Source organism: Mustela lutreola, chromosome X, assembly GCF_030435805.1.
Source record: "Mustela lutreola isolate mMusLut2 chromosome X, mMusLut2.pri, whole genome shotgun sequence".
NCBI classification, from domain to species: Eukaryota; Metazoa; Chordata; class Mammalia; order Carnivora; family Mustelidae; genus Mustela; species Mustela lutreola.
The window spans coordinates 16,268,396-16,291,027 of NC_081308.1; positions in this window are offsets into that span (position 1 = coordinate 16,268,396).

The following is a 22,632-nucleotide window of genomic DNA, read 5'->3' on the forward strand; positions in this document are numbered from 1 at the left end:
GGGAGTATGAGGAAAAGGGGGGATGTTCTTCCTTCCCATTATCCAGAGCTGTCCTCTCATCCCCTTTTCCTGGGAGACCGTTAGATCCTTTAAATACAGTGAGAAGGGACATTCCAGCCACTTAATCTTGGGCTGAAGATGTTTACAAAATAATAGTAATGATGATCATTTATTAAGCGATTTCCCACACACTAGAATGTGCTAAATATTTTACACATAGAGTCTAGTTCATTCCTCCCCAAACTCTGTAGATATTATAGAAGTTATTATTATTAACCTCTAATACACGTGAAGAGGACACATGTTCTGTGCAGGGTCATACTGCTGGTGGCAGAGCCAGGTTTCTAACTCCAAAGCTTTTGCTCTTTACTACAACACCATATGCCTCTTACCCTTTCTTTTCTATATCTTAGGAGTTCTGATGACGACAATCCAACAGATTTAGAAGGTCACCGTTGCTCTCATTTTTCTACTTTATATTATTTACGAGTTCTCCAAATGCTATTTCAGTAGGGACTCTGGCTCTTTAACCAGAAGCCTCCAGAAGTTTGGTATGGTGCTTAGCCATTAGGCACACATAGCTTGCCCTTCGGATGTGAATTTTCCAAACTTGTCCTTAGCCGAGCACGGGGCTCACTCCTCTAGAGAAACCTGTGAGTTGGTGGTCCGCTCACAGTGTCCAGGCTTTGGAAATCTGGCCAGATCTAAATGGGTACAGAATTATCAAGACTGGGTACCTCTGTTGTGCAAAATTGTCCCCCATCACCTGCATTTGAATCTTTGACAACATTTTACATACTTGCGTTTATAGAATAAATCTAGTATGTTCTCATTAGAGTGATCCTGTATATGTGTCTGGTGGCAATGATAGAGTTTAGAATGGGGGCTTTGGAAGTAGACAGGTCTGGTTAATACAGACAACTTAATAATAGGTCTATGGTCTTAAGCAAAGTATTAAATTTTTCTGGGGTTTAGTCAGTTTATCTGTATAATGGAGACAACAGTCTAGTGCACTATTGTTGTGAGGCTGAAAGGGCACAGCATGGCACCAAACACATAGTATGAACTCAATAAATGGCTGCCCTTGTTGGCTTTAGTGTTACTCTTCAGTATTCTGCTTGTTATTTCCTTGGCTTCTGGCCAATGACTTTAAGTTTGAGAACTCTCTCTGTGTAAAGAGCCAAATGGCCAGATGTCAGGTCTGGGGATGGAGGACAGGGTTGGGGGAAGTGAAGAGGAGAAAGGATGAAGATAAATTTAAGATAAATGTTAAATTTTAAAAAGTGTAGTTCAGTAACATTGTGGATTTGGATTTAGCCAAAGAGAGCCAATTCAGACGTGAAGTTCTCTCCCTTCTTTCTAAGCTATTCCTTAGGAAAGTGGAACTGCCACCCTCTACGTGAGTATTTTTTTAAAGATTTTATTTATTTATTAGAGACAGAGAGAGCACAAGCAGGAGGAGCAGCAGGCAAAGGGAGAGGGAGAAGCAGACTCCCCACTGAGCAGATACAAATGCAGGGATCCAAAGGGGGCACCTGCACCCCAATGTTTATAGCAGCAATGTCCACAATTGCCAAAAAAGAGCCAGATTTCCACTGACAGACAAATGGATAAAGAAGTTGTGGTATATATATATACACATATACATATGTATATATATGTATACACACACACACACGCACACATACACACAATGGAATACTACTCAGCCATCAAAAAATGAAATCTTGACATTTGTAACGATGTGGCTGGAACTGGAGGGTATTATGCTGAGTGAGGCAGGTCAATCAGAGAAAGACAATTATCATATGATCTCACTTATATGTAGAATTTAAGAAACAAAACAGAGGATCATAGGGGAAGGGAAGGAAAAACAGGCAAAATGAGAGAGGGAGACAAACCTTAAGAGACTCTTAATCATAGGAAACAAACTGAGGGTTGCTGGAGGGGAGGGAGGTGGGGTGATGGGGTAATTGGTTGATGGACATTAGGGAGGGTACGGGATATAATGAGCACTGGGTGTTATATACAACTGAAGAATAACTGGACTTTACCTCTGAAACTAACAATATGCTATATATTAATTAACTGAATTTAAATAAAATAAATAAATAAAAGTAAAAAAAATAACTACAGTGGCAGTGCAGACACTAAGGTACAGCTAAATGAGCCTGTCCAAGAGAAATAATTTCCTGACTCATGAGTTCAGAAAAAAACCACTATTTTAACAATACATTATTTTATTTAATTTGTTATGTTAAATGTGTGTGTGAAATTAGAAAAGTACAGTATTATAAGTAGACAATCTGATTACTTCATCTACGGGGCTACAAGTTTGTTATTTAGATAGGCTCCAATCTGTGGGAGACAGAATTTTCTCTTTGGAATACTAAGGAGTTGCTTTACATTTGGGCATATGAAGTAAGGAAACATCTTGGTATATTAAGGGGAAGATATAAAGGAACACAGGACACTAGTTGAGATGAGCAGTTATTCAAGGCCTGAGTATTCTAGAAAAACAAAGGCAGCATAATGTGAGGTCAAGAGCATGGACCTCAGGACACGCTTGGTTGGGTTGGAATCTCTGCTTTGTCACTTACCAGCTGGATGAGGTTGGGTATCTTACTCAATTTCCTCATGCCTCAATGTCCTCACCTGTAAAATAATAATAATAATAATAATGTTTATCTCAAATGTTGTTGTAAGAGGGCCTGGTATATTGTAAGAACCTATGTATCAGATAGATCAGTAGATAAATTGAGAGATAAACCCTGTGTCTTTCCCTGATACAACTGGCCTCACCCAGGAAGAATTTGTGCTTCTGTTACCTGGTCTCTGTGTTCAAGGATATCTGTGTTTCTTTGTTGGCTTATTTGTTTCTTTGCTTTAGGACAAAAATAATTTCTTTTGCAATGGAGAAGATTGCGGATGTGTATGCTGCTGATAAGTTCATGCAAGATGGGGCCTGGGGATAAGGAGGGGAGTTGTGTTTCTGGAGTCAGACTTGAGCCCCCACAGTTCCAGTGGGCTCTCTTTAAAGGGAGCGATCTCTCCGCCATCTGGGGGCTGCGTCGCAAATCTCTGTTAGCCTCTGCTCTAGACACGCTTTCTTTATCAGTGTGTTGTCAGAGGGTTGTCCTGTGGAAAATACGGAAAGCTGGCCAAAGTGTAGGCTGGCTGGAACACTCATATACTGCTGGGGGTGGGGGGAGGGTCAAATGGTACAACCACTTTGTAAACCTGTCTGGTAGTCTCTGCTAAAGCTGAGCAGATGCCCATCCTGTAGGCCAGCAATCCCATTCACGGGTGTCTATGCTTCCGACAGAAATGTGTACATGGGGTCACTAAAAGGCATGAACTTGAATGTTCATGACAATACCGCTCATTATACCCAGATGCCTGTGAACTGGGAAGTGGATAAATGCATTTTATAATATTCATACAAGGGAATACCGCAGAGTGATGAGAATGAACTACAGCTCGGCACCACAGTATCTGTAACAAACATTATGTTGAGCAAAAGAAGACAGACACGCAAGAATACATCCTGCATTATTCCGTTTAGATGAAGTATAAAAAGAGGCAAATGAATCTATCATGCTGTGAGTCAGGATAAAGGTTACGCTCAGAGGAGACTAGTGACTGACAGGAACAAAAGGAAAGGCTTCCGGAATGCTGGTAATATCCTTGTCCTTGACCTAGGTGTTGGTTCCTGGGGTGTGTTCCGTTTGTGAAAATTCTTGGAGCAATATACATACGATATGTGTACTTTTCTATGTGTATATTAGACTTCGACAAATGTTTCATTTTTTAAAAAATTATTCATTCATTTGACAGACAGAGATCGCAAGTAGGCAGAGAGAGGGGGGAGCAGGCTCCCCGCTGAGCAGAGAGCCTGACTCGGGGCTCGATCCCAGGACCCTGGGATCATGACCTGAGCCGAAGGCAGCGGCTTTAACCCACTGAGCCACCCAGGCACCCTTGACAAATGTTTTAAAGAAGGAACATAGTTAACTTTTCACATTTTGCAAACTGGACATTGAGTGTGTAGAATAATGAAAGCAGCCACAATCTAAGCCTTATATTCTACTTTCTAAATGGGTTTAATTTTATGTGCTTATGTCTTGTTTCTCTAATTAAATTTTAAGGTCTTTGATAGGGATGACCATGTCCCGTTTTTCTCTGTATTCCTGCAGTGGAGGAATAGTGTGTGTACTTATTAAATATTTGTTCATGTATCAAGAGGAAATGCAGTCTTGCCTAGCTACCTCGTGGAAGGGTCTGGTTTTCATGTCCAATGGTAGCAGAATCTTTTAATAATTTTGTTCCTTAATTTAAGATAGTCTTGGAATAGTGTGGCTCTTTTGAGCTCTTAACCTTGTGTTTTAGACAGTCTGATGTGCCAAATGCTTTGACTAAATTCTCCTGAGGTAAAGTGCCAGTTTTGGAATAGATTTTCTGAGAAGCCAACTTTGAGCACTGGCAGAATGGAGTGGCCGACCGCCAGCTGAGAGTGGGAAAACTTGCTCTGAACTTTGGTTGACTACCTTGTTAACTTATTGTGCTATGGGTGAATTCTCCCTGGTTCTCCACGGCTGGGAGGGAAAGGAAGAGAGAAAAGGGGCAGCTTATTTGGGGATTAAGTCACTGTTGGTGAAATGAGTCAGCATGTCAGCTCAGCCATAGGACAAAGTCTCCATAAGTGAGCTATAATTGGAGAGAAAATTTACATTAAACTGAAAGCAAGTACTCATCCTCCCCCTTAAAGTAAAAACAGATCTTGGTGGAAAAATTTTATACCATAAATAACGCACATGAAGTTTTTCTTGTTAAACTGTGGGGAATCTATAGGTAGGAATTTTTTTCAAATTAATTTTTTATTTTTTATAAACATATAATATATTTTTATCCCCCTGGGTACAGGTCTGTGAATCGCCAGGTTTACACACTTCACAGCACTCACCATAGCACATACCCTCCCCAATGTCCATAACCCCACCCCCCTTCTCCCAACCCCCCTTCCCCAGCAACCCTCAGTTTGTTTTGTGAGATTAAGAGTCACTTACGTTTTGTCTCCCTCCCAATCCCATCTTGTTTCATTTATTCTTCTCCTACCCCCTTAAGCCCCCATGTTGCATCTCCACTGATATGAAGAAGTGTAGGAATTTTTTTTTAAATTGTTATTTCCTTTTTTTTCCCTCAGATTTTGCTCTGAAAATAAAATGGCTGGTTCTTTTTATTTATTTATTTTTTAAAGATTTTATTTATTTATTTGACAGAGAGAGATCACAAGTAGGCAGAGAGGCAGGCAGAGAGAGAGGAAGGGAAGCAGGCTCCCCGCCAAGCGGAGAGCCCGATGCGGGACTCGATCCCAGGATCCCGAGATCATGACCTGAGCGGAAGGCAGCAGCTTAACCCACTGAGCCACCCAGGCGCCTGGCTGGTTCTTTTTAAAACAACATGTAGAAGAATCTTTCCAGACCATAGGTTACTAAATATTTATGCTAAAAAAAATGCAAACAAACACGAATTTTTATGACATCTGTAATTCTTTTAACTGATTCTAATTTGAGATGCTAATGTGATTCTCTAGTATAATAATTCTCCAGTTGGAAACTCAAAGCTAACTGCCTGCTTTTGAACTCAGATTGTAGGAACGGCAGAAGGAAAAAGAATGGTGTCCTGAGTGACTCTGTAGAATTCTGCCCTGATTTCTTAGTTTGACTGACATTACTTTGGGGGATATGGAGCTTCCCTCACAATTTACTATTCTTTGTCTCTTTCTTGAAAAAACACACACACACACACCCCTTGAAGTCAGAATTAGTTTCATCAAAAATTCAGCTGAAGTTAGATTTCCTTTTCTGGGATCTGGGATAAATTTGTAGAGTGCCAAAATCTTGAACGAACTTCTAGGAGTCTGGAAAGTTCCGGAAGCCATTAGAGAAGGCAGAGGAGTCTTTCAAGTGTAGAGTCAATTTGCAAGTGTGCGTGCCTTCTCTTTTCCTTCCGGTTCTTCCACACCCAGAAAGCTCGAACCCTATAGTTCTTAGGTCAAGGACTCAACACTGATGGAAGGCAACTGTTCCTCCATTCAGAAAAGGAAAACTGCAGCTGATTTAAAAACACTTATTAAACTCACATTGATTTATTCATTTTAGGTAAAGTAGGAGAGACTTCAATTATTTTTTACTCTTTCCTGAAATTTCCAAACCTTACCAGACTTGTGCCCCAAAATATGGCTGATTTTGTTGTAGTCACAAGCATCTATTTAAGGAGCTATAATTTTGTAAGTTGTCTTTCAAGACAGCCTATTGTCACCTCTGTAGTCCCAAATGCTAATGAATGAGGTGGTTGTGTGTTCTGGTGAATACTTACTGAATACTTATAAAGCAAGAATCTGACAAATGCACCAATTTAGACAGTTCAGGGCTCTGAATGTTCACCAGTTAGTAAAGAACTTCTGGTTTTGTGGGTTTCATAGTAGGTGAAAGTAGGGTGTGGGGACCCAGTGTTCCTAAAATTATCAGGGTAAGGAATTGGGAGCAACAAGATATCTAACGCACCTTAAGGAACAATCTAGAGTCTACTGGTGTCATGTTTGCCTTTAAGTCCCTACCCTGTGATGTCAGAAGGAACCCAGCCCCAGGTCCCTGGAATGCGCTCACTGTTTTTGTTTCCTGCCATGCCTCTCTTCTACAGCCCTCTCTCTTTTTTCTCTTTAGTCCTAGTCTTTTCTCAAACTTCCTTCACCCACATTCTCTCTCTCTTTTTTTTTTTTTTTAAAGATTTTATTTATTTGACAAGAGAGATCACAAGTAGGTAGAGAGGCAGGCGGAGAGAGGGAGGGAAGCAGGCTCCCTACTGAGCAAGAGTCCGATGCGGGGCTTGATCCCAGGACTCTGAGATCATGACCTGAGCTGAAGGCAGAGGCTTTAACCCACTGAGCCACCCAGGTGCCCCCCCTCAACATTCTCTTAATAGAGTATGCAAGTATCAAGCAGCTTCAGAATCATTCAGATAGCTTCATAATCTAGGTTCCTTAATTATGAAATCAGATGCCACAGAAATGTTTCCCAAAATAATTACCAGATTAGATGGAGTTTCCCTGCTACCTTTCAGATTTAGATGAGATTGACACCCATTCCCTGCCATGAGCATTTCCAAAGCAGGTGACCCTCACAGTCCTAGGAGTTTCAGGATTGCTATGGACCAGTAAATGCCATGTATTTGTCATTCTTCCTCTTTCTGAATGAGAATGTCCATTATGGTGATCCTGTCTCATTCCACCAGTTAGGGTGTTAATTCCTACGTAGTCAGAGAAGATGAGCAAACTTTTCTGCAAAAGGTCAGATAGTGAATATTGAAGTTTTGTGGGCCATGTGGTTTCTGTAGCAACTACTCAATATGCCACGATAGCATGAAAGCAGCCATAGACCACATGTAAAGGGTGTGGCTATTTGCCAATAAACTTTATTTAAAAAACGGGCTCAATTTTTCCTACAAGCTGTAGTTTGCTGCCTCCACACACATTATGCTTTCCATCCTGAGACTCCTGTTATCAGGATTCTGTCACTTTAAGTCTCAATATCACTTGACTTTTATTTCACATTTTTTTTCCTTGTCCTTTTCTGTTGTTTTATGGCAAAGTACTCCAATCTGATTTCTAGCTTAGTAATTTGGTCTTTGGCTGGGTCCATCCTGTTACATATCCTAGCTATTAAGATCTTTATTGCTATGATTATATTTTTGACACTTAACATTTTCACTTGGTTCTTTTTAAAGTCTTCTTTTATTGCTTCATAATTCAAATAACCTTCCTTATCTATTCGAAGATATTTAATAAGCTGTCTGTTCCAGTAGTCCTGGTTCATATGGTATACATTGTTTAATTTGCTCTTTCTTTTGTAAATGTTGTATTACTCAGAGATAAAATTATTTTGACCAATGTGCTCATGTTCCTTTGGTACCAGATACTGTGTCTAGTAATGTATATTTGGAATAGATGAAGCCCAGGCTCGAGGTTTATGTCCCTTGTGATCACCATAAAGAGAGAAAAGTAGATAAGCCCAAGTCTGGAAAACCTCAGAAACCACAGAACTAATGCTGATCACCTCCATTTGCTACCACTCCACAAGGCAACTCTTTTAATCCTTCTAAATCCTTTAAGAAATACTTAAGGAAGCCACACTGGGAGGTGATGGTCTCCTAAACTACTGGGCCTGGGAATTTAGGGTGGAAGAGGAGAGGAGTACTGCCTGTGTGGCCCTGGACAATCCGTACCTGTTTATCGACTCCTGATTGCAAGAATGCTTTTGGGCTACCTCGAGAGAACCCCATTGACATTGGCATTCTAGGCTGTTTCTACCTTTTCTGTGTAAAGGGACATGATCATATTGGGAGAATGTGGAAAAAGGTTAGGATAACTTAAAGGCTCTTCCTCAATCTAATTCCTGCTGTCCACTGACCCAGGCTGCCACCATTCCTGAGGCACAGATTCACGACTATTTCTAGCCTCCCAAAGCAGTGCAAAGAGGATTTTGTTGTTGTTAAGTCCTTACTTCCATCCTTTCCTATCATTTGTGAGGTTTCTCAGTGGTTGACTCTCAGGGCATGGGGCCAGCAGCCTGTTAGCTGTTCACCTTGTCAATGACCAAAACCTCTCTGAAGCTAACTTTTATACCCACTTAAAGACCTGTTTGGCTAAATAATTAATTAAGGGATGTGTAATAGCTACATTAGTCCCTCCTCCAGAAGAAAACTTGACCTATCGTTGGTAACTAGGAAGGAAAAAATGGGGAAAAGGAAAGAAAGGTCCTAGGGGGATGACATAAGATATGATATCAGAAGTAAGTCTTAATACAAGAGTAATTGTAATCAATGTAAATGTTCTACAGTCACTATTAAAAACTAAAGAACATTGTTTTTTTCAAAACAACATTTTCATTTTTTTCCAGAACGAATGAGATCTTGCCATTTGCAAAACGTGGATGGAGCTGGAGGATATTATGCTAAGTGAAATAAGCCAGGCAAAGAAAGACAACTTCCTCTAATTTCACTTATATGTGGAATCTAAAACAAAACAAATCAGAAACAGACTCATAAATCCAGAGAACAAATTGGTGGTTGCCAGAGGGGAGGGGGTAGGGGATGGGCAAAATAGATAAAGGGGATTAAGAGTTATAAACTTTCAGTTACAAAATAAATAAGTCACAGAGATGAAAACTGTAGTCAATAATATTGTAATAACATTGTATTGACAGATGGTGACTACACTTACCATAGTGAGTGCTGAGACATGTAGGGATTTGTTTAATCACTCTGTTGTACACCTGAAACTAATGTAACATTGAGTGTCAACTATACTTCAATTAAAAAACCCCAGAGAACATTAAATTGAATTTAAAAATAAGATTAAACAATATAGGACCTACCTAAAAAAAAAAATAAAACAAAAGGGTACAGAAAGACTGAAAATTTTAAAAATGGAAAGACATATAAAGTAGCTGTGAGCCAACAGAATCTGGGAACCCATTCTCAATATTTATAAAACAGAATTAAGCAAAAAGTCTAGGGGATAAAAAGTCTTTGTATAGATGGAAAAATTAAAACAAAATCAGAAGGAAAAAGGAATCATGAATATATTTGTATCTAAGAACATAGCTAATATATTTGTATCTAAGAACAAACTACTCATAACATTATGGTGTTTAAGTACACCCCTTTCTAAAATTTATAGACCAAGCAATAAAAACAACCTGAGACATGGGAGGTCTAAATATACAAACTAATAATCTTCAGCCATTAGATAGTAATTAAATTCAACTCGACACATTCTTTTTTTTTTAAACATTTTTTTAAAAGATTTTATTTATTTATTTGACAGAGAGAAATCACAAGTAGATGGAGAGGCAAGCAGAGAGAGAGAGAGGGAAGCAGGCTCCCTGTTGAGCAGAGAGCCCGATGCGGGGCTCGATCCCAGGACCCTGAGACCATGACCTGAGCTGAAGCAGCGGCTTAACCCACTGAGCCACCCAGGCGCCCCGACACATTCTTTTTGAGCACATTTTAAAAAACTGACATTGTAGTAGGCCACAAAGGAAGCTTCAATAAATTTCAAAGTATCAATATTAAAAACCTATGTTCACCTACAATAATATAATAAAATGAGAATATAAAATAAAATAATTGCTTAAAATTCCTGTGAGACTAGAAACTGAATAGCATACTAAAACCCCCTTGGTTAATAAGTAAAGGATTGAAATGAAATTCAAATGAAGTACAATGAAAACACTACTTGTCAAATTTTGTGGGACACAGAGCAATGTCCTTACTTAGAGGGAAATTTATAGCTTTCAAAGCATTTATCAAGAAACAAGAAATGTTGAAGTGAAATGAGCTACACTGTTAAGTCAAGAAGGTTTAGAACTACGGATAAAATAGAGGCTAAAAATGAAAGAGCATAATGAATAACTCTTAGTAATTAAATTTGAAAACCTAAATGACTAGATTATTTTCTGAAAAAAATTTTTAAAATGCTAAAATTCACCTAAGAGATTGGTGAAAAAGAACAGGAAACATTAAAAAACCTTATGGCAGGGGCACCTGGGTGGCTCAGTGGGTTAAGCCGCTGCCTTCTGCTCAGGTCATGATCTCAGGGTCCTGGGATGGAGCACCGCATTGGGTTCTTTGCTTGGCAGGGAGCCTGCTTCTCCCTCTCTCTGCCTGCTTCTCTGTCTACCTGTGATCTCTGTTAAACAAATAAATAAAATCTTAAAAAAATTAAAAAATCTTATGGCAATTAAAACTCCCTATACCTTTCCAGGACTATATGTTTTTATAGGTAATTTCTACCAAAGTCTTAAAGGAATAGTTCATTTTTATTTAGATAAGTTGTTCTGGAAGGTAAAAAACATGTCCATTTTATATTATGAGGCCAATGAACCCTGGTTCCCCAAACTGGACATGGGAAACAGAGGAAAATAAAATTGTTTACAGGCTCGCTTATGAATGTTGATGCCAAAATTCTAATGGAGGAAAATAATACTCTTTTCTCAACTGATGCAGAAAATGCATTTGATAATTCAGAAATCTTTTACAAGTCCCCACGAACCAGGAATAAAAAAGAATTTTCCCTATTATGGGAAAGGTTATATGCCAAATCCCTAAAGCACATACTATATTTAATTGAGAAATCTTGGAGAAACCTTAAAAATCAAGAACAAGGCAAAGATGCCTCCATCCAACAACTTTGGACCTACAAAGTTGTAAGAAAGAAAAAAATCAGTTTATCAAAATTGGAAGGTAAGCCATAAAACTACCAGTATCTGCAGATGATAGAAACATCTACCTAGAAAATCCAACAGAATCAGGAAACAAGCTTGCTAAACACAAGGTCAATAGTGAAATCAATAGTGTTTCTCTACAGTAGCAGTAACTGTCTCAAAATAACTTTCATAAAAAGATACCACTTAGAACAGCAAAACCAAAACACACTCAAAAACAAAATACCAAAAATGCACAACACAACAAAACAAGAACCCAGGAAACACCTCTAAACTATGGCTTATGGGCTACTCCAGGCAACCACCTGTTTTTATAAATAAAATTTTATTGGAACAGAGACACACACATTAAATATTCTCTATGGCTGCTTTCATGCAACAGTGGGAGGGTTGTGTGGTTTTCAACAAAGCTATATGGCCCACAAAGCCTAAAGTATTTGCTATCTGGTCCTTTACAAATTTGATGACCCCTGCTCCAGTGTATCCAGGAATTAAAATAACCAAAGTTATACAACACCTATATGGGAAAAAAGTTTAAGCTCTATTAAAGGACAGAAAAGATCATAATAAACAGAGAAACATTCCGTGCTCTTAAAATAGATGACTAAATTTTATTAAAATGTCATTACCTCTAAGTTAGTTTAAATCAATCATTTAATTGATGTGAGACAATTGTTTAAAATAATTACAAAATGTAACCCAAATCCAAAATCAATTTGGATTTCTTTTTGATTATTTTATTTTTATTATGTTAGTCACCATACAGTATGTCATTAGTTTTTGATGCAGTGTTCCAAGATTTTTTTACCTATAACACCCACTGCTCCATGCAATTCTTGCCCCACTTAATACCCATCACCTGGCTCACCCATCCTCCCCAGGCCCCTCCTCTCTGAAACCCTCAATTTGCTTCTCAGAGTCCACAGTCTCTCATGGTTCATCTTCCCCTCCGATTCCCACCCTTCATTTTCCCCTTCATTCTTATAATGTCCTCCATGCTATTCCTTACGTTTCACAAATAAGTGAAACCATATGATGATTGACTTCCTCTGCTACCTTACACCAGTTAGAATGGCAAAAAAAGAAGACAAGAAACAACAAATGTTGGAGAGGATGTGGAGAAAGGGGAACCCTCTTGCACTGTTGGTGGGAATGCAGGTTGGTCTAGCCACTTTGGAAAACAGTGTGGAGGTTCCTCAAAAAGTTGAAAATAGAACTAACCTATGACCTGGGAATTGTACTACTGGGTATTTACCCTAAAGATCCAGATGTAGGGAAAAGAAAGGCATTATGTATCCCAATGTTCATAGCAGCAATGTCCACAATCGCCAAACTATGGAAAGAGCCAAGATGGCCTTCAACAGATGAATGGATAAAGATATGGTCCGTATATACAATTTGGATTTTTTGAGATACTCAATAATTTTACTCTAAAATCAATAAGGAAGAAATTTCTGTAAATATCTAAATTTTGAAAAGGAGAAACAAAGAGGAGAGTTACCCATTTAGATAATAAGGCAGATTACAAAGTCATCTCAAGGAAAATATATGTGATACTGGTGTAAGAACAAATCAATGGAATGGAATAGAGAATTCAGGGACAGACATTGTGTATAAGGGAATTTAATACATGATCAAAGTGGCCCCAGAAATCAATGGGAAAACAAGCTCACTGTATGGAGAAAAAGAGAACCCTACATAGTACCAAGTTCAAAAGTGGACTGCAGGTGCATAAAACAAAGGTGAAAGATAAAGGTGAAAGATAAAGCTATAAAATTAAACTACGATAATGTTGGAGATTTTGTGTCCACAGGGAATGGGACTTCTTAAATAAATCTCCAAATCAAAAACAAAAGCAGAGGGGGAGAAAAGGGAGAAATTTGATTTTATAAAAGTTAAGGATTTCTGTCCAATGAAGAAAATGTGGACAAAGTAAACAGTCAGATGACAAACCGGGAGAAAATATTTGCAGTGTCAAACTACAAGTAACTCCTGCAAATAAGAAAATGATACTTGAGTAGAAACAAAAAAAAAAAATTGGGGGGTGGGTGGGTGGAGAACCAGCAATTCACAGAAGAAAGCAAATGAATATAAGGGATATGAACATATGCTCTAAATCATTGGTAATTAGTAATTAGAGAAATGCGTATTAAAACAAGAACTATCATTTTGCACCTATCAGTTTGGCAAACATCAGACGAGTGGGTAACAGCCTATGGGAAAATAAGAACCATTATACATCGCTGGAGGGAGAACGGGGTATAGATTGCCGCAGCTCTTCTAGGGAGAAATACGGCAGCTCTTAACCAAATTAGAAATCTGTATACCTTACAACCAGAAGTTCCACTTTTTTGGTTTCATGTCCCAGAGAGTTCTCGTAGAGGTCTGTAAGGTGGTTGCATTGAGACGTGCTCATCACAGCGTTATTTGTGGGAGTGGGGAGTCAGGCGTCATCCAGATGCGCACCACTGGAAAGCCCTTAATCACACGTCAAAGGTGCAGCTCATGGAACCCCGGGCAGTAATCAGAAGCATCTGACCAGTTGTACACAGGCACAAGGATAACTTAAAAACATAGCGCTGAGTGAGGAAAAACACTGAGGGCATGTAAATGAGAATGAGGGACGGGACTGAAAGAATCAATCAATAAAATACAACAAGAGCAAGACCCTGCATGGACCAATGAAGACAACATGTCACAAAGAGGATAATTAACTCAATCTTCTGCCACCCAGCGTGCTTTGCTGAACGCCCACTGCCATCTTCTCTCAGCCTCAATGACGTTGCAATGCTGAGCTTTTGCTGGGAAAAAGTCTCTTTGAAATGTCCTTGCTTTTGCCTGTATTGTGAAAGGGTAGGATTTCCTTCACTTCTCAGCTCTTTTGGGTGTCACTGTTAGGCTGATACGATTGAATTTACAGCTACCAGATATTTCTTTCTTTTCTGGTCTGTTGCTGACACTGATCACAGACTCCCAATAGACTGTGGAATGATTATTTTTACACATTTTCGTCAATGGTTTTTGTAAGGAGAGGTAAATGTCTGTGTTCACTCAATTATTTTGAATCATAAGTCTGAAAGATTTATTATTTACTTTTTAATTTTGTGCTTCACCACTCCTAATCTAAATTTCAAACCCAGGGTTGTTGGAATAGCTATCTTAAATATTTTAAGTTGGGCTTCTGAGAAAATTGCTTTAAACTCAGAACTCCAACAAGTTTAGACAGATCTACTGTTTGTGGGTTTTTAATATGCCCTCACGCTCAACATCCTGAGTACAAATTTGAGAACACTAAGCTATCTTTAAATTGCTTTAGTACTTGAAGTGAAATTAAATTCATAAATCAATAAAGAAAAGAAAGCAAAAATGCATAAAAGTGGTGATTTATTTATGCATTAACTGCTAATATTGACACATCTACTTTTCTAAATTCTGAGAATTTTCTAAACTTGTTGATTATTTTAATCTTATTGCTACTGTGCTTTTAAATGTAGTTTTTCAGAATTAATTTTTAATGAAAATAGAACATTTTTAAAAGTGCAAAAGTCATAAGCACATAGCTTGATGAATTTTCAGAGTAAATAGATCCATGAGTAATCACCCAGTAGATCATGAAATAGGCTTTACTAACACCATAAAATGGTCCCCCACATGACACCCCCTGCCCCCCGTTCACTTTGTCCTCTTGTCAAGGTGGCCAGTATCCCAACCAAATTTTTAAACCTTGGATTCGTTTTGCCCGTTTCTGAACTTCAAATAAATGGGACCAAACAATACAGACTCTTCTTTTCTCTCTGGTTTCTTTCATTAGACATTATGTTTGTGAGATTTATCTATGTCACTTGGGTAGATGTAGTTCACTAATTTCCTATTACTGTATTGGATTCCACTGTATGAGCACGGTACAGTTTATCCTTCTAATGTTGATGAATATTTGGGTTATTTCCAGTTTTTGGTGATTAAAAAACAGTGCTATTATAACTATTCTTGAGATGTCTTTTGATGCACATACATGCACACTTCCGTTGGTTATATACCTAAAGGTGAGAGCTCTGGGTTATAGGAATACATATATTTAGCAACAGTAGATACCAAATAGTTTCCCAAAGTCACTGTTCCAATTGATATTTTTGCCAGTAATGTATGAGAGTTTCAGTTACTCACATTTTTGCCAATACTTGATATTGTTAGTCTTTTAAACTTCAGCCCTTTTATTAGGTATGTAGCTATATCCCACTGGGGTTTTAACTTGTATTTTCCTGGTGACCAGTACAACTGAGTACATTTTTATGTTTATTGCCTACTTGAATATCTACTTCTTAGAAATGCTAATTTAAATCTTTTGGCCCATTTTTCATTGGATCATTTTTCTCTATTTCTCTTTCTTTCTTTCTCCCCTCCACCCTTCCTTGGAGTTTCTTCTTCCTTTAACAATATACTCTGGGTATAAATCCTTCCCATTTATACATGTTGAAAATATTTTCCCCTGTTATGTGGGATTTCTCTTCTCTTTTTTAATGCCACACAAGCTCTTCATTGTAATGTAGTCCAATTTATGCAGAGTGTAGTATATAGTTTCTTTTCTCTAGTTTCCAGTTTTCTGCCCAAATTTTCCATTTGTAATTTGACTTCTTAAACATGTTATCTGGATCATTTCAAAATCTGTGTCTTAGAACTCTGGATTCCCTGTGGGTCTTTTTCTGTCTTTGTTAAAAATCACGATTTTCAATTAATTGTATCTTATCTCCTTAAATGTCTGATTTTTTTCAAATTTTCTTTTTTTAATGATTTTCTTTATTTATTTGAGAGAGAACAAGAGTGAGAGGGATTACAGAGGGAGAGGGAGAAGCAGACTCCCTGCCAAGGAGAGAACCCAACACGGGGCTCGATCCCAGGACCCTGGGATCATGACCTGAGCCAAAGGCAGACACACAACGGACAGAGCCACCTAGACACCCCTGTCTGATTATTTCTGACAGAGAGCCACATATCTGCACTAAAAATGTTCTGGATGTTTTGATGCTGTACATCATACAAACTCGCTCCAGAAAGGATTTATTTTCACATTTGTTAGGTAACTAGGTTTGAGGATGATCACCTTTTCCCAGTTAGGAATCCAAGTGACTTAAAGCCGTGTTTTAATCTTTTCGAGCGCTGTTTTATTTCCAGTTCATCCTTCCTCCTACGGTGTAGCCCTTTGTGGTCCTGACTGGCAGTTGAGATATTTGCTGGGCCCCTTTTTCTGGGCCAAATTCTGCCCCCTTACGCTCTGGTATGCTTGGCTTTTCAGCCTCTCGGTTGCTGCTCTCAGGACTGTAATTGACAATCGCCTGGGGTAGAGGGGAACGTATTCCCAAATGCCCTTCTCAAGTCTCTTGGCTTCCACCATCTTCTGGATCCTGACTCCGCAGATCCTCGCTGCCTTAGTAGTCCTTTTGACTCGTTCAAGCTTAGGTTTGTTTGTTCGTTTGTTTTTCAAATCATTCCCCACTGCCCACCTGCCAAGCTTTTCTAATTGTTTTCAGCGGGATTGTTGGTGCAAAACAATCTAGTCAGCTATTGCTCCAGAGGAAACTTTAAAGAGTAGAAGCCTGATTGTACCTTGTCTCTCCCCAGAAACCTTTATTATATCCTAATCTCTGCCTACTCCCCACTCCTTCCTTTATTTTCGCTTTTTCTCCCTGAACCTGTTTTATGCTTCCATGAGTTTCCTATATTTTGCCCTCTGCCTGCTGTTCTCTTCTGTCCCTGCCCCCTGCGCCACCCCTCCCACCTCAAAAACAGTCTCTTTCCTTCATAACCTGAGTTCTATTTTATCTCCATCCTCAGACTCTCTTTGTGTTTGGCCTTTTATTTCATACACACTATTTTAACTGTAACTCTCATGCAACCTTATAATTATTTGTTCCTATGTCTGTTTGCTTTGCTAGAATGCAGGACTGTTGTGGGCCCAGACCATGTATCATTCATCTTTTTTATTTCCAGGTGCCTACGGCAGTATTTAGCACCAAAGAGGCATCAGAGAAACGTTTCTTGGGCCAAAATGAGTTGGGGCTACAAGAACAAGGGTGACTGAAAGTCTGATTTGCGGCTGAGGTTCCTGCCTGGTTCCTGTATGAATGGCCACTTGAAATGTCTCAGGTTTCTGTGTGTTTGGTTGCCTCCTTTTATACAACTGGCTAATTACTATCCCTCACTGTCTTGTCATGTAATGACATTACAGACTGGTCAGTGCCTCCTACCCAACCTGATGTTAAAACTCTGGAGATCTCTTAGCTCCTGGATGAATTGCTCAAAGTCCAAACTTTAAGGGACAGAATCCATGATTTTGTTTCAAGCATTTGTTCTTATTAGATCTCCATGGTTCTTCCCAAATATTTTTCAACCTGTCCTGCTTTGCAGCAGAAAATGGATATCTTCTGGGTTGAGTGTTACCTGAAAAAGTCTTTTGTACTGTGTAGAAGTCATCTTCTCCGTGCTTAACCCCAGGATTTTGAACAGCAAATGGTCCCCTCTGCAGGTGTGTAGGGGTTTGCTAGTTGATTGTTGCACAGCATTTGGCAAGCATGTCTCCTGAAACACTTATGTTCATCAGGACAGTAATAAATACTAAAGGTAGAATGTGGCTCAACATATTATTTGTGGATTCATGTTCATTCTTCCAACTTTCAAAACTGCTTTAAGGCAGGGCAGGTGATATTATAAACCAAGGACCACAAAATAAAAATAATTTTCAAATGGAAAAAAACTCAAGCCAGAGCTCCTAACTCTAAGAAGCCACAGATTCTACCTACTTGGCAGCTAGGGGGGAAAGATTGAGAGAAACTGAACAGTCTTTGTAACTTGCATTTTCTCCGGTTATAATCGACGCAGCTTCTCTAGAGAAACCAACAACATCTTTATGAGGACACCCTAGAGAGACTGTTGACTGAATTCTTTGTGTTAGGGGTTTTTAGTAACATTGGAAACATTTGTTTAAGTGCTTTACCAGAAAAAGTACTAGGATTTCTGGAGTTCTCTCTTCTTGGCCCTCAGTGAAAGCCAATGTTTAGTGTTAAAATACTGTTTGGTAAAGACCGTTCTCGAGTGAGGGGAAAGTAGGCTAAACACCTAGGTTTTCTGATGAGTTAGCTTAACCGAAGGACGGAACTGGAAGAGATTTGAGAAAGGCCTGCTAACATCTTGGAATCTATCAGTTTCTAATCCCAGCTAAATCATCTGACTTTTGAAAAATAAAAGATGTTACGAATCTCCAGTTTTGGAAAAAGTGGTAGAAGTACTTACATAGGTGATTAAAGAAAACAGCTTAATTGATTCGAGTAATAATAGTTCAATTCCTTCTTTTGTCATGAAAATGAATGATGTCAGGTATGGTTTGAATTACTGTTATGCTTTCTGTGGGATTTAAATTATCATTAATAACCACTACAAACAACAGGCACTGTGACAGATGCTGAAGATGTGGAAGCAAACATGACACATACCATACTTAAACATAACAGCACTTGTAGATGTTTAAAGGGTATACAATATACCAGCTCTGTATTGCTGCTATAAAAACTTACTACAGACTTGGCGGCTTCAGACACACAGTTCTGGATGTCAGAAGTCTAGAATGGGTCTCAGTGAATAATATTAAGTTGTTGGCAGGGTTGCATTCTTTCTGGAAGCTCTAGGGGAGAATCTGTTTCCTTGCCTTTTTCAGATTCTAGAGGTTTCCTTCTTTCTTTGGCTGTGGCCCCCTTTTGGCCATTATATCACAGCGATCTTTCCTCCCATCATCACATCTCTTACTCAGATGGTCTTCCCTGCCTCTCTTTTATATGAGGGCCCTTAGGGTTATACTGGACTCACTTGGATAGTCTAGAATATTCTTTAATCAGTCACATCTGGAAAGTCTCTTTTACCATTCAGGCAACACATTCAGAGGTTCCAGGGATTAAGATGTGGGCATTTTAGGGGGGTCATTATTCTGCCTGCCACATATTATAAGCACACGACAACTGTCATGGTCTTTATTTTTATTTATTTGTCTCTCTGTCGCTGGCCACGGCCCTTACAAACATGGTCAAGTTAAAGTCTAATTCACAAACTTTCTATCTCTAAAATGGGACAATCTCTCACTGGGATGATGGTTATGAAGATTAAATAATGAGTGTGCAAGCATTTACCACTCTACCTGGCACATAGTAGGTACTTCATAAATGTCAGCTGAATGAAAATTTATAGTGTGTCAACTTGGTTTGATCAATTTTAACTTTAACCAATATACCTTGCTCATGCAACATGTTAACAATAGGGGAAAGAGGGAGGCGGGCCATGTTGGGGTAGAAGGAAGAGGTACTTGGGAACTCCGTACTATTTGCTCTTCACTTTCTATGTAAACCTAAAACTTCTCTAAAAAATAAATCTGGTATTGGGCACCTGGGTGGCTCAGTGGGCTAAGCCTCTGCCTTCGGCTCAGGTCATGATCTCAGGGTCCTGGGATCGAGTCCCACATCAGGCTCTCTGCTTAGCAGGGAGCCTGCTTCTGTCTCTCTGTCTCTCTCTCTCTGCCTGCCTCTCTGCCTACTTGTGATCTCTCTCTGTCAAATAAATAAATAAAATATTTAAAAAAAATAATAAATCTGGTATTAAAGAAAACTTAAATCTAATATCTGAAACCTGTACAGTGAAGAGAGCTCGAATCCAACTTGTCAGACTTTGGACAAAGGGAAATTTAAAAAAAAAAACCTATAATGCATTATTTGTTTCAGGGGTACAGGTCTGTGGATCATCAGTCTTACACAATTCACAGCGCGCACCATAGCACAGACCCTCCCCAATGCCCACCACCCAGTCACCCCAACCTTCCCACCCTCTCCCCTCCAGCAGCCCTCAGTTTGTTAAGAGTCTCTTATGGTTTGTCTCCTTCTCTGGTTTCATCTTGTTTCATTTTCCCCTCCCTTCCCCTGTGATCCTCTCTTGTTTCTCAAATTCCAGAGGGTAAATTTTTATTCTTTTAGGCTGGTGCATATTTTAAAGAGAAAATAGGAAATGTGGCTTCAGCTAATACTAGCTTTGTGTCCCTTATTTGAGAACTAATCATATGGTGAAATATCACATGCTTTGGCATTATCTTCGGTAAAACATAAGGGTGAAGACTTAAAAATAGAAAAATGGAAAGTCTCAACAATAATTCTGGTAGAAACGACTTGTAACTATTTAACACCTTATTTTTATTTCTGGAACGCTTTCCATTTGAAAAGCTCAAATTACTTGGGACATGTTAGCTAATTCTTAATGGTAGCAGATGTATCTGGCATGGTGAGGGGAATAGGTAGTAGCAAGGAAGGAAAAAGGGGGAAATGGGGCAGGTGTGACAAGCTAAGGTTTGTGTTTGGAAGCAGTTCTTGGCAAAGGTGAAAATATTTTTAGGTAATCTTTTTTTTTCCCCCGTGAAAGTCTGTAATACTCTAAAATTTGCTCTATTCTTACAGCTTAGAAATAGAAACCTGGAAATAGAATGACTGTACTTTGGTAGTTATTGTGGGCTGGAAAGTGAAAGCCAAGAGTGGTGGTTCTGAAACTTTTACTTTGTGATTTCCATGCCTCACCCCCTCTGGCTTCCCTGAGCCCCAGAGGCACATAACAACAATTTTCTGCTTCCTTCCACTTCCCCTCCCATACCCCCTCCCCACCCCAAAACAGCTGTATTTAAACTTTTATTTGCATCACCACTGCATAACAGCGACTTAGAATTCTATTGTGCTATTTTCCCTGATCACATCTCAGCAGATTTCAAACCTTGGTCAGAAGATGGTACTGGTGGAAGATTCAGGTGGCAAAGGAGACACATTTCTTCCTTTAATTCATTCATTTAATGATTTTTTTTTTAAGCGAGGACCATTTCTGTAAGCTATTGGTGCTAGACATTAAAGATAGAGCAATGAACAACCAAGATATAGCTTCTGCCTTTTGAATCTTATGGTTTAGAGAAAGAGACAAATAATAAATAAGGAAACTAATATGTAAATTAGATAATTAAGTTTACCATAAGTACTAAGAATGAAATAAACAGGATACCAAGGCAGAATGTAATAAAAGCTAGTTTAGAAGAGGTGGGGACTTGGTGTGGTTGAGGAATACAAGAAGGCTAGTGTGACAGGAACATGGCAAAGTGGGGCAGGGTTTCATTAAATGAGTTTACGGAGGTAGATACTTTTCAGTGATACTTAGGACTTTAGAGTTTAAGAACAATGGGAAATCATGAGAGGGTTTTTAATGATAGCAATACATTGTTTGATTTATGGTTTAAAGATTACTCTGACTTCTGAATTTTTAGAAGAGGCCCAGAATGTTAGAAGGGAGATCTTTTAGGAAATGTTCATCATGAGAGGTGATGATGGCATGGACCATGGGGAACAATGTTGATGGAGAGATTTGGGATGTTTTAGAGGTAGGGTTGGAAGGAGAAGTTGTCAGATTGGCTGGGGGGTTTGAAGGAGAGAAAAGAAACTTAGGTGATCCTAAGGTTTGGCATGACTGATGGTGCCATCTACCAAAATGAGAAAGACAGATGGAGAAAGGGATTTTGTAGAGGGAGAATCTTAGGGATTTTTGGTCTAAGTCAGTAATTTAGAGGACCTTTTAGAGCAGCCTATCTGATTTCCAAGGGGATATTGGAATGTTAGCAGGAGATACACTTCAGGAGTATTAAAATATCAATGATATTTAAAGCTATTGGACTGAATGAGCCCACTGATGTAAGACAGAGAAGAGGATTCTGGGGCTTATAAACTTCCAGAGATTAGTTGGTGAAGGAGGAACCAGTTCGGTCGCTGAAACCACAAAAAAATTATTCAAAAAGGAGGGAGTGATCAACTGTGTTCAGTGCAGCTGGGAGGACATTAGATTTGAGGACAGAGAGGGGACCATTGGCTCTGGTAAGATGGAGCCGGTTGTTGAATTTGGCTGGAGTGGTTCCAGTGATGTGGTGGGGAAAGAAACCACTTTGTGAAACAGTGAATGGGAAAGGAAGAAATGAGGTAAACAGATATAGACACCAGTTTTGGCTTTTGTAGCCTTAGTGTCATTATCTATTTGAAGTTTGTTGGATTGCCTCAGAGCAATCCTGGGGATGGGCAACAGTATGGAGGAATGGAAGAATTTGCATTCTCCATTTGAGCAGTATTTTTCATAAAACACTAATTCAAGTGTCTTTATTAGTATATTTGTATTAGGTGGTCTCTTGACTTTGTTTTTAGGGTGACAGGAGAATCTTGTCTTTAACCCTTGTCTCTCTTCTTTCCTAATTTTTCCCATTTCTCCCTTGAATGAAATATTTGTTTGCATGTTCACTCCATAT